This window comes from Lissotriton helveticus, chromosome 7, assembly GCF_964261635.1.
Source record: "Lissotriton helveticus chromosome 7, aLisHel1.1, whole genome shotgun sequence".
NCBI lineage: Eukaryota > Metazoa > Chordata > Amphibia > Caudata > Salamandridae > Lissotriton > Lissotriton helveticus.
Genome location: NC_136068.1, coordinates 1132987644 through 1132998244, shown reverse-complemented (window position 1 = coordinate 1132998244; position 10601 = coordinate 1132987644). Strand labels below are relative to the sequence as shown.

Here is a 10601-nt window from a genome sequence, read left to right as displayed (position 1 = left end):
CTTACAGCACGGGATTCGTGTTCGATACCCCTCCCATTTCTGAGACTGAAGCAAGAGGCTTCAAAAGACTTGAACTAAGTTCGCGCCAAACGAAGCATTCTCCAAATCAATCATCCGACCAGTGGCTTTTTCGGGAATCCCACAGGCGCACCAATTTAAACAGGCAACTAATCATATAGTCCTGAAGATGATCCCGGTACATTAGGAGCCAGGGGATCGAAACGTCGTCGACATTTTAAACAGTTCTGCAATATATCCATTGTGTGTATTATGTTTGCAGGGACTGTTTGTCTAAACTTGCGCATTAGCTAACCACTTGCAAGGGACATGTGGCTCCTACGTTTTCTTGCCTGATATTGTTTGTCTTTTTCCATCTCTACCCTTCTCTATACTTTAGTTTACTCCTGGATAGGTGCAGGCTTGTACCCTATCAATTGCTGAAATTGACCCCCTGTGTGGTCACTTAATCCTTTTTGATCAACTTGAATAAAAAGTCCCTGACCCGGCTGGGTACAGGGACAACTGATATAGTACTGATTCAAGTCTATAACTTCATTTTGTGTATAATTGAATTAGCCTTAGGACCTTTGTTTTCTATAATATAAGGTCCAGAAGCTCTGACCAGGCCCCAGGCGGGCGCTCCCACCCTGGGCTCAGTACTTCGGCCTGTTGAACTACAAAGGGCCGAGTATGGGGGTACATCAGGCTCAAGGAAGCTTATCCTGCTTGGCTGGGTTCAAAAGCTCTAACTGGGGCCCTAGAGGGCCCTGGGACAGAAGCCTCTGGTCCTGGGCTCTGTCCACAGGCCCTCTATGTGGCCGAGTGACCAGGACAGGGTCCAGTGGGCCCAGGGAGGCCTCCCCTGCATGGCCAGGAGCTCCAACCAGGGCCCCACTTGGCCCCGGAGCAAACACACTGGCTCTGTCCTCCAGGCTGCTGCACCAACAAGGGGCCAGGACAGGGTCTCCATCGGACTTGGGGAGGCTCCCACTGCTTGACCAGGTGCAGAAGCTCTGACCGGGCCCAGCAGGCACTGGTATGGGAGCCCTCCATCCTGGGGTCCATCCTCAGGCCCGCTGCAAGGCAAATCACCTGGTATTTGGGTCCCATGGTCCCGGGGAGGCTTCCCATGCACTGCTGGGTCCAAGAGATCTGAAGAGGCCCCAGGGTGGGCACTCCCACCCTGGGCTCCGCCCTCTGCCACACCACCAAGGGATAAGGAGGGGGGGTCCAATGGGATCAGCAAGGTCTCCCCTGCATGCCAGGTACAGGATCTCCAACCAGGTCATGAGGCCATGCAGGGCCCCAGAGTGGGTGCTCACGCCTTGGGCTCCATCCTCTGGTGTGCCACTCTGCCAAGGGCCTGAGACGGGAGTCCATCAGGCCAGAGGAGGCTTCCCCTGCTTGGCCAGGTTCAGAACTTCCCTGGGCTGGGGGCATGGCAAAGTTTCCTTGCGTTTTGGGTCCAAGATCTTCAACCAGGGCCTGGGGCCCCACCAGGTCCCAGAGCAGATGCTCCCACCTTGGACCCTAGCGGGTGCTGGGGCTCTGAGCTCTGGCCCGCTGTGTGGCAAAGATCCTGGGATGTGGGTCCATCGGGCCCGGCAATGCTTCCCCTGCTTAGCTTGGTTCAGAAGCTGTGACCGGGGCCCTGGAGGCCCTGAGGTGAGGGCTCCTGCCCTGGGTCAATCCTCAGGTCCACTGTTTGGCAAAGCACCTTGGACAGGCGTCTGCAGGCTAGGGGAGACCTCCCTTGTGCAGCTGGGTCTAGGAGCTCCAAACGGGCCCTGGGGCCCTGATGGGTGCTGGGGCTCCAAGCTCTGGCCCGCCGTTTGTCAAAGCACCAGGGACAGGGTCCCACGGGCCCCTTGAGGCCTACCCTGCACATCCAGTTCCAGGAGTTCCTTTAAGGCCCCAATGTTCTGCTTCCACCATACCACCAACAGCCCGGGATGGAAGTCCATTGGACCCGGGGAGGCTTCCCTTGCTTGGCCTTGTCCAGGAGCTATGGTGGGAGGCCCCCCATCCTGGGCTCTGTCTTTGGGCCCGCCGTGTGGTAAAGTGCCTGGGATGGGTCCTAGGGGCCTAGGGAGTCTTCTCCTGCACAGGCGGGTCCAGGAGCTCTGACTAGGCTCTAGCCCTGGTCTCGGTTCGCTGGCCTGCCACACTGCCAAGAGCTCGAGACATATGTCCATCAAGCCCAGGGAGGGCTTCCCTACTTCGCCGCTGTGGTAAGGTGCCTGCATGCCACAGGTTGGAGCTCCCTTAAGGCAGTCCCTCACAGCCCTGAACCTGAGGCCCAGATGGGGCTCCGAGGACCTGGGTTGCTGAATCCCTATACTTAAGTTAAGGCACAGCGCGACCAGATGGCCGTCCTTCGAACCCGCCCACTGGATGCACCAAGCCCCTCTGGCATTTGGTCACGTACCATGGTTTTAAATGGGGTGTCCATATGGCTTGGCTGCTCTGGAAGTCCCGATGAGGTCTCTTCTGCCATCTCAAGCCCAGCCAGGGTCCCCTCTGTCACTTGAGGCACACAGATTACAAGAAATGGAGGTAGGCTCCCTCCAGATTACTAAAATAGGGTACTCCTGACCCATTTGAAGACCAGTGGTTCTCAGCCAGGTGTTGCCAGGGCCTGGGCCAGCCCACTGAGCCCCCCAGGGGCCGGGTCCACATCTGCCTCTCAATCTTACCCAGTGATCCTTTCCTCTGAGCCTGCCTTTCATGAGAGCAGGAAGGGCCCGAAGCCAACATCCCCATGTAAAGCAGCCTGATTGATTGGGCATGCTTGGTCCATTTAGGAATGGACTGCTTGCCAACCTCGGATGTAGTTTCAAGAAAATAGCTTCCACACTGACAGGGAATGTCTGACTCGATGGCCTGCCATTCGAGGATGCCCTTCACCTACCCAGCAGAGCAAGGTGTGAGCAGTCTTGGCAGCTTATGCCCCCCCCAGTGGTACGACCAGAGTTTAAGGAGTTGGGTGGCAGCAGGTCCTGGATGGTACCTGGCAGTCCGGGCCCACACATGCCACAATGTCACCCTCCTCTACCAAGCGCTTTTCCACAGCAGATGAGACTGACCGACCCGTGGGTGGTCCCCACAGCCCAGGCTGGCACTCCTGCATCTCGCTTAGGCTGCACCTCGGCCTGCCTCTCCCTTCCGCCGTGGTGCCAATGTGACTGCACTAGTCCCCAAAGCAAGCCCCCTACCAACCAAGTGGTTGGGCTTCCCCAGCGGCTTCCTAAGGAGTATGAAGGTCAGTTGGGGAAGGGCACACACCGCCCAACCATCATCCAGAAGGTGCAGCTACCTGGTTGATTCTGCCAGTATGATATGCTTGCCTCAAAGATTAAGCCATCCACATTGAAGTACCCATGACCGGTACAGTAAAACTGTGAATGGCTCATTAAGGTGTTATGGTTCCTTTGATGGCTCCATCTATTACTTGGATAACTGTGGTAATTCTAGACCTCCCTGGATGCCTGCATTTCTCAGACCAAGACAAATCTAGCCCCCCCCCGACTGCTTTCTGGCTGATTGCACGTCTACGTGACGGCAACAATACATTTGGATGTCTGCCCTATCAGCTTTTCATAGTACGTTCTGTGCCTACCATGGTGACCGCGGGTAACAGGGAATCAGGTTTCAATTCCAGAGAGGGAGCCTAAGAAACAGCTACCATATACAAGGAGGGCATAAGGCACCGAAATTACCCACTCCCAACTCTGGGAGGTAGTGACAAAAAAAAACTATACAAGACTCTTTTGAGACCCTGTAATTGGAATGAGTACACTTTAAATCCTTTAACGAAGCTCCATTAGAGGACAAGTCTGGTGCCAGCAGCCGCAGTAATTCCAACTCCAACAGCCTGTATTATAATTGCAGCAGTTAAAAAGCTCATTGTTGGATCTTGGCATTGAACTGGCGATCCACTGCGACACAAATTACCGACTGTTCCAACCCCTGCCTCTCAGCGTCCCTTTAATACTTTTGACTGAATGACCTGGGGCATCCTATGTGTTTACTTTGAAAAAAATAGTATTCAAAGCATGCCAGTCACCTGCATAATTCAGCTAAGCATAATGGAATAGGACTTTGGTTCTATTTTATTAGTATTCAGAACTGGGGCTCTGATTAAGCGGAACTGCCAGGCCATTCATATTGTGCCACTAGAGGTGAAATGTTTAGACAGGCGCAAGATGAACCAAAGTGAAAGCCTTTTCAAAGAAAGTTTTCATTAATCAAGAATTAAAGATAGAGGTTTGAAAATGATCAGATACCATTGTAGTTCTCACCATAAACTTTGCGGACTAGCGCTCTGGCAGCATTATTCCCATGCCCTGCTGATTCCAGGAAACCAAAGTCTTTGAGTTCCAGGGGGAGTATGGGTGAAAGCTAAAGCTGACATTTAAGGGAATTGATAGAAGGGCACCACAAAGAGCGGAGCCTGCAACTTAATTTGACTCAACATGAGAAAACGCACCCGGCCCGTACATTGAAAGTATTGACAGATTGATAGCTCTTTCTCGATTCTGTGGGCAGTGACGTAACATTAGCGCTCGTAGCCCCCATGGTGCGGGGAAGCCCTAAGCCCTAGAGGGTCCCCTTAGCAGCCCTACCAGGTGTCATGCATCAGACCGAAGAATAACACATTTTGGCCTAATCTCCGACCTCACCGCTAGTATGTGACATTGTCAATGAATTAGCTGAATTCAAAAGTTGATTGTTTCCCTGCGACACAGCTGTGGTTGACCGATTTATTTATTTATTTCCCTCGGGTTGAAGGCAGTGCAAGTACAAATAGGGCCTGTTTAGGTGAACTAAATGAGCATAGGGGCTCAGTGTTCGGCCTTACTGATGGTTCTATTTTTGCTTTTTTGTTAGACCTGTCACCTCCATTCAAATATTTTTTCTTTTAGAAGCCCTCTACAGCAATAAGTTCCGGATGGCACGAGGAATGTTGGGAGAAGCAAAGAGAGTCCGGCCACCGAGATTCCAAAGTCACACATCCACAGAAGTAAAAACACAAAGCAAAAGCCTTTCACCATAAATTAAGTTTAACATCCCAAACCTTGGATCACAACAACACCGTCTCTGTTCTCAACTTGTTCTCATAGTAGTGCACGTAACTTATTTGTCACTGAAACAGCTTTGTGTCCCAAACTTTCATGGACATTCTCTCTATCTGACCGGCATGGCTGGAAAGATAATTTCCTTGTGCTCTCTTCTATGCCAGACATTAGATTCTGTCTGACATTATGTTAAGATTTCCTCACTGATGATTTGTTTTTAGCATGCTGTAAATGTCTCCATTTATTTTAGGGGCCCACCACTTCCTCTTCTGCCCGGTGCCTGGACCCCGTGAGAGAGTGTCTGTCTGTTGTTGGGCAAGGGCCTGCTTCCAAAACACTGCTGTGACCCAGGTGTCAGACACTATACCTACTTCCTTACACGCACACACACACACACACAACCACGTACCACGCAAGCAAGCACAAACACACGCGCACACACACTCTTTTAAAGCTGCAGTCACTGTACTCTGGTCTCTGGTAGGCATGCGTAGGTCTCTTTGAACATCGCCTTACATAAACAGCCATTTTGGTAAAAGAAAGATAAAGAGGGATGTAAAAGATCCGATGGGAAGTCAGAGACAAACAAACGGGAGTGGGGTCTGAAAGTAAAGGGAGAAAGGAGGGACATGAATGAGTGGTGGAATAAGATAGACATGACATAAGAAGAGAAGACACAGTAGGATAAGGACAGTATGAGAGGAAAGTCACAAGAAACAATGAGTGGAAAGTAATGCTGAAGGATAGAGAAGTGCAAATGAAATTGGAGGTCAGCATGAGGAGAATGGTGAGGAGAGAGGCGATAAGAAGTAGAGTTGAAGGAGAGTGTAAGAAAATAACAAAGGAGAAAAAAAGTATTGGAGAATGGAAAACCACTAAAGAGAGAAAAGAGATGGTAGTTTGAGTGAAACGAGATGAATGGCCTAAATGGAAAAAGTGAATGGAGTGGATGGAGACAGTGAAAATGAAAAGAGGAAGGTGAGAAATTAAAGTGGGAAGAAGGAAGGCAACAGAGTGAAGGGGTGGATGTTAAAGCAAAAAATGGAGAGGGGTAAGGCAGTATCGAGTTTTCTCATCTGAAACAAGAGGGAAGGATATATAGTGCCTAATACATATTATCTTAGTCCATTTGTGGCCCAACTGTTTAGGACATTCATTTATGGTAATTATTGAATATGAGGAGTAGTTTCTAGTTTACCAGGGAAATTTCCTTCACAATGTGGATAGTTTTGCATTACCGTTGACAGGCACTCAGTGTCTGAAGCTGCCCCCATGCTTTTCCCATGGACGTTGCTATCAATGGTACGACAGGCACGATTGCTCCAGGCGGGGCATAATGGTGCCTCTGAACTGTGATTATTGCTGTATATCACTACTCAAGGAGACCAATTTTCCTTACCTGCACTAGGACCTATGGCTCCTTGCTATACATGTATCTCTTTACCTGTGTCTGACTCTTGGAAGACTGAGATTCAGCATGCATACTGTGCCTACCTGTTGCCATACGTTCTAGGTTTCTGCATGCTGTATCTCTGATGTACCAATGCAGTGATCAGCAGAGTCTCACTGTAAAATGCAGAGAATCCTGGGAGCGAACTTCACTGAAGGTATATGTACTTCATCTGAGCACTATCAATTTCTACCGTTAAACTGCAATTTTAAGGCTTCTCTTAGTCCAGTGAATTTCAGAAAGACAGCAGTTTCTGAAAGTAACTGTCTTGATCTGCTCATGAGAAAATGTCACTCAAAGTGTCATACATAAGCAGGCTGGAAACATGGAAATGTCACTCGTAAGCAAACTGAAAACTTGGCAGCTATGCCTCAGCACAGTACACTGGGCCGTTCGCTGGGTGGGGGCCGTCTCCATGTACTTTGCTGGAGGAGACCCTCAAGTTTCGTCACACCACTGCCCTAGGCTCACTATCAGCATCATCTTCTTCAAAAAGAAATCTTCAATTTTTTTTAACAATGATTAAGGTAGATGTAGCCCAATGTTTTAAATGTAAAAATCAACAGTCTCTCTAGTTACCGAAACCTGTTTACTCCTACTGCCACTTCTTTTGTGCAATAAGATTTTCCACAATATACCTGACTGTGCCAGTACAGCCAAGTAAAAATATATAGGGGCAGATTTATGAAGGCCTTGCGCCGCCGGTGCGTCACTTTTTCCCATGTTAAAAATGACACACCGGCGGCGCAAGGCCTTCATAAATCTGCCCCATAGTGAGAGATCAATTCAGCAATCACTGGAGTGACAGCTGGTCCTCATCAGTTCACAAGTAGATTTCTTGCCCATGCCATTCTGGTGAATGATGGAGATTTGTCTAAATTTTAAGAGTTTTGATCACCTAAATCAGACAGACTTCCAAAGAACTGGGGCCTCATTTATGAGAAATGACGCATCGCTGCGTGAAAGCAGCGATGCGTCACTTCTCAGTGCGCACTCCTTGCGACATGATTGATGCGTCATATTTACAGTATGACGCATCATGTCGCAAGGAGTTACAGATACGTCAGTATTTCTGACGTATCTGTAAGCGCAAAAGTCACGCATTGCTGGGGTGTGTCACAAAAGTGACGCAACTCCAGCAATGCGTCCTTTCACATGGGGAAAGCCCCATGTGAAAGGGCTTGAGTCAGTCTTACGCCTGCTGTGAGGCAGGCGCAAGATTTTGACGCAACAGCATCCTAAAAGTGACGCAGTGAAATCTCATAGATTTCACTGCGTCACTATTACGAGGCTTTTTGCGGGGGAACGCCCCCTCTGCATACATTATACCTGACACAGGTATAATGTAACGCAGGGGTTTACAAAGTGACGCATCTGCTTAGATGCGTCACTTTGTAAATAGTGCGCAACAGGAGGCATGTTTTATGCCGCCGATGTGTCACAAAAAGTGACGCATTGGAAGCGCAAAACTGACGCAAGGCTTCATAAATGAGGCCCCAGAATTCTTTTATGTCGGATTGTTTTCTGGATCTCCATCGCCATCATAGGCAGTCGGAGTCCCTCTCTGCGTGGCCACACGGTACAGTGGTGCGTGCCTTTTCACCAGGTCTGTTGCCCATGGACTGCTCTACAAACTGATGTCGTGACTAAAATACTCATATAAACAGGACGTGCAAGTCTCAGACGCCTAATCCTCGCCAGAGACAGACACGCTAAAAGTGGCTGAAAGAATGTTCTGTGTGTGGTCGTAAATATATTGAGAGGAAAGTGGGTCTAGACAGTCCTGTTTAATCCAAGGGTTGAAAGGCCCCCATGCACGCTGTTTGGGGATCACTCCTCGGCAATAGTAGGCTCGTCATTTTCTACCACTCTGTTTATCAACTGCTGCAATTGGCCCTTAGTACTACTGGAAGGGGGAGGTTGGGAGATACCTATGATGCTGCAGGAATGTACATAGCTACAGTGAGAGGCGATAACTAGCAGGTCCATTGAGATTGCATACTAGATTAAGGAAGCCAAATGTGTACTTACTTGGTAATGGTTACTCTAGAGAACGTCCCCCTGTTTACCAATCTACCTGCTTAGATTTTGTTTAACTTGTAACCCAAAGAAGGCTTGGGTCCTTACCCTAACTAGATAGAACCACATCTAAATTGTATACAAACTTGGTATCTAGTTAGCATTATTTGACAACAAGTTTAGCAATAGACGAACCAATGTCCTTAATTAATAAACCTGTGTGATTTATTTTACTTTTCTTTGTCTTATTCAGAAAAAAAGATTTATGCATTTTAGTCATGTCATCACGGAAGGCAACACTTGATTTTGCAACTTATTTACAAATAAAATACAATAAACATAACCAACAACTAAATAAACAAATGATTTAAATGAACAAAAATGACATATCAAAACTTAATGACTTGTTCATTTACGAGACATGTATGACCAGTCCCTTACTACTATCAGAAACACTAGGCGGAAGATATGCTTTTGAAGAAGTATCTATTTATCCTGCCAGTGTATGTGGCTCTGGGAATTTGAGTTAAAGGTGTTGTTGATTAGAGAGTGATCTTAATGCAAAATCTCTCCCAACACACACTACGGCTGCCTTATCCCAAGAGCTGGGGTCAACGCATTTCAAACACAATTCTGTAGAGGGGTTCTCATCAGATCCTGGACTTAGTGGTGCCAGCTTGAATGTTTACAGAGTGTGGAAGGCAGCAAAGGTATTCAGTGTATATTTGCGTGAAAAAAATCATCAAAGGCGGAGCCGTAATTGTTCTCTTTATAATTCCATTCCCTGTTTCTTTTAGATTCTTTGAGTTGATGGTGACTTCGTACCTTGTTGTAATTGCTCCACCTTGCGACCAGAGGCATTGCAGCGATGGAAAACAGCTGGTGTTGATGGACCCCATGCACATTGTTTGGGGATCACTCCTCGGCAATAGTAGGCTTGTCATTTTCTACCACTCTTTTTATCAACTTCTGCAATTGGCCCTTAGTGCTACTGGAAGGGGGAGGTTGGGAGATGCCTATGATGCTGCAGGAATGCACATAGCTACAGTGAGAGGTGATAACTAGCAGGTCCCTGAAGATTGCATACTAGATTAAGGAAACCAAATTTGTACTTATTTGTTAATGATTACTCCAGAGAAGTCCCTCCTGTTTACCAATCTACCTGCTTAGATTTTGTTTAACAACAAGAGAACAGGGGAACCCAATAAACCCTTGTAGGTTTGGGCAGCTAACGTTTGAGGTCAGTGTGTACTACAAGGGGTTTGCTTAAGAGTGACAATCAGTTATAATTAGGAGTAGTATAAAAATATCATCCTCCAGTGAATCAAATTTGATTACACACTTCAAAGCTAGAATTCATCAAGCAAGGAATGGAAGGAAAAGGAAACACGGAGATAAATGAATTAAATGCAAAAAAGTTATTTTATATTCAGTGTCAAAGCATCTTATGGGGAGAAACATAAAATTAATCAAGCAAAAACAATGTTATGAACAAAGGTATGGATTCAATCAACTCATAAGTTCATAACAAAAACATCAACTCCTGGTGAAATTCACAAACAACCAAAGAAGTTAATTAAAGATGGTCGTCTGTTGGTGCCAATGCAACGTTTCTTGGAGATGATGGAAGTGTCGACGTTTCGGTCTTATATTGCTGTCGTCAAGAAGACCATCATCAGGACAATCATAGATCGTTGCTGGGACAACCCCCTGTATCTGAAGAGAGATGGAATTGTGAAGCGAAGAATCAAATCGAGACGAATTGCAGTGTGAAACAGCTGAGAGAAGGTAATCTGAAAAACAGCCAAAGGGAGACAACTCCTAATAGTAGTATTATATCCGCCCAAATGGGACTCTGTATACACTTCAAATGGAGGCACAGTCATTTCGAAAAATGTCGTGAGCACGGCAACCATCGACATGGACAAGCAATTTGACGTCTGCAAAAAGTTAGGAGTTGTCCCAGCAATGATATTTTTATACTACTCCTAATTATAACTGATTGTCACTCTTAAGCAAACCCCTTGTAGTAGATTTTGTTTAAGGCCTAAAAC

General features: G+C 47.3%; 1 pseudogene; it reads left to right on the top strand.

The window, feature by feature from the left end:
• The first annotated feature begins 3316 nt into the window (after positions 1–3316).
• LOC144771389 (18S ribosomal RNA) lies at positions 3317–4382 on the top strand (annotated as a pseudogene).
• Positions 4383–10601: the final 6219 nt, after the last annotated feature.